This window comes from Alligator sinensis, unplaced genomic scaffold (genome assembly GCF_000455745.1).
Source record: "Alligator sinensis unplaced genomic scaffold, ASM45574v1 scaffold331_1, whole genome shotgun sequence".
Taxonomy (NCBI): domain Eukaryota; kingdom Metazoa; phylum Chordata; order Crocodylia; family Alligatoridae; genus Alligator; species Alligator sinensis.
This window is the reverse complement of record NW_005842033.1, coordinates 2,777,455-2,780,010: the sequence shown is the minus strand read 5'-3', so window position 1 is coordinate 2,780,010 and position 2,556 is coordinate 2,777,455. Positions and strand designations below refer to the sequence as shown.

The 2,556-nt window shown below is 43.4% G+C and overlaps 1 protein-coding gene across 1 annotated transcript in view; it reads left to right on the top strand.

Annotated features, from left to right (window-relative positions):
• Positions 1-2,556, top strand: part of TIAM2 (T cell lymphoma invasion and metastasis 2) — a 239,870-nt gene that overhangs the window by 5,386 nt on the left and 231,928 nt on the right. The window contains exon 2 of the mRNA XM_014519343.2: positions 1,288-1,358. The gene's annotated coding sequence lies outside the window, so the exon portion shown is untranslated. The remainder of the gene's footprint in view (positions 1-1,287; positions 1,359-2,556) is intronic.

The following is a 2,556-nucleotide window of genomic DNA, read 5'->3' as shown; positions in this document are numbered from 1 at the left end:
ATTCCTGCTTTTGCTGAAGTTGTTAGGAGTTTTGTCATGGACTACTTTGGAGAAATCTTAAGAGCCCTCAAACTGTGGCCATCTTGTTCTTTCCTCCCCCATGCTTCCTAAATATGGTTAAAAAACTTTACCTTCAAGCATTACTATGTTATGTTCAGCGTAGCTAAACCAAAGGTTAATATTTCTTTTAAACAGGCCCCACACAACTGCTGGATATGCTTCATCAAGTTTTGCAGTAAGCAGTTGGCTTTTAAAACATAAATGCAGCAAAATACCAGTACAGTTCCTAGATCTGCTCTGATATCTCAGTGACACTATTACAGAAATATGCCTATTGGTCATGACAAGGTGCTGTATGTACACCAAGAAGAATTTGTTGTAAAGCAGCCACATTCATTTCAACTGTGTAGAAAATGCCCAAAAATAAAATAAAACATTTGCCATCTGGAAAATGACAAGAGTTAACAGAGAGAAATGCTCCTTGCTAGCTTCTGACAACTCAGTTGCACACTATCTTAGCTTCATGTGGGTAGCAAAGCACAGTAGCATCTCAGCTGTGTCTTGTCCTCGTATAGGAAGAAAAGCAGTATATTAGCCATGTGCTAGAAGAGCAGAGGGTGCTCAAGGTGAATTTCTGTTAATACAGAGAAATTGAGCAAGTGCTTTTTCTTTTCTTCTGTCTTTCTTTTTGAAGTCCTACAACTCAGCTATCTATTACCAGGAAAAAGAGACTGGTAGTATCCTTGGAGTCGAACGTTATATTGTGCTTGGCCTTACACAGGATCAGAAGAAAGAATAGGGCACACATGTTACTACTTTGGGATGTCGGCATTTTGCTCAGCTGCTGTTCCAACCAGTCAAATTAGGGCTGTGATGGTGTAGGCTGTGGCCCTTCCCATAGATCCAGTAGCTTTGTGGATGAAGAGAGGAAGGGGTGAGAATAAAGAAACTGTCATTTCATTGTGGGGGGCCTGGGATGCAGGGATTCCTGAATGGCTGAAACAGCTTATCCTGGAGCTCCTACTCCAACAAGAGCCTCTGTTCACTACTAGCTTGTGGCATGTTTCTGGATATACAAGTTAGTTTTCGATAGCCAAATCTGAGTTGTCCATACAAAATATGACTGTGACATTCAGAGTAAAGGTATGTAGACAGATGTCCTTAACATGTGTGTAGCCATGTGATTTGCATGTGAAAACTTTCTTAGAAACCAAAGTGCAGGGGTTCAGAAATCATAAAGCCACTTAATTAAATTTGAAGCTTAAAGTGTTTCATTTTGTTTTTCAGACTGACATCTCTACTAATACATAAAATAATAACAAAGGAATTCTTCAACTGGTGGAGCAACAGAAGCAACGGTAAGATATATGCTTCACCCTTGAGGCCTCTAGTTCAGGATACATTTGAAAGCAAGGAAACCAGATAGCAAATTAATGATGCAAGACTTTTTTGTTTTTAAATTTTATTTTGTTATCTGGTTTAGAAGTACAAAATTAAGTCTAAAAGTACTTCCAGGTCTTGCTGAAGTTAATAGCAATCAGAGGTCTTTTGACTGTGAAAAGAAATTGCTTTTGACCCCAGTCCGTAACAAAACTTTTTTTTTTTTTTTTTTTAAACCATATTACAGAATATATATGTCACCTTAGTAAAATGGACCCTGGGATTTTTCTTAGAGTAGAACCTGGATGATTCACAGAGTTAGGTTTCTAATCCCACCCTGTAAAGATAACAGTGTATGAATTAACCAGGGATATACAGCAGTCAGCATTGTGGAACTGCTAATGAGCTCCAGTTGATTGGAGAACCATCATCCTTTGAAATAAAAGTAGCAGAAAACAGCTGAATGGCTTGTTCTGAATTGGGGAGCTTGCCACAAGTGAAGTGGTTGTTTGTTTGTTTGTTTGTTTGTTTGTTTGTTTTTCAAGTATCCCTTCATATTTCTCAGCACAGCTTTCCCAAAGCTGGCAAATTGCTTTGGGCCAAATTGGCCAAAAGGAAGCAGTTAATCTTTCTGTTGTCTCCAAGAGCTGCATGACAGTGCACTGTCTGTTGCTTGGGACAAGTTGATAGCTAATCTTTTACTTTTGCATTCAGTATGTTCATTATACTGCATCATTATTATCTGTTATTATCAGTGTGCCCGCCTCTGCTCCAAAAGGCGCTCTCGGGCAACTCTTGCGCGGGTGGCTAACTGGATCTGCCCCGCTCTCGCTGGGGAGTCCCCGGAACTCGCCGACCGCGGTCGCGGCTGGGCCTGCAGTAGGGGGGTCCCCCTCTCTGCTGCCTCCAGCGCCAAAGCGCCCCTGGGCGGGCTCTCACGGGGCTCCGACCTCCCCTACACCCCGGCCAACGCCACCATTGGTCGCGGACCTTCTGTTCCTTGTCCCTGGACGAGGACTGGGCGTCAAGGGCCCTCTTTGCCCTTGCGGCCTTTGTTCCTGACGCCCTGCCGGCGTCTCTGCCTGGGCTCCCCTGGTTCCCTCACCGGGATTCCTGCCGGCTTTATCCCGGTTCCCTCAACGGAGTTCCTGCCGGCTTTATCCCGGTTCCCCCACC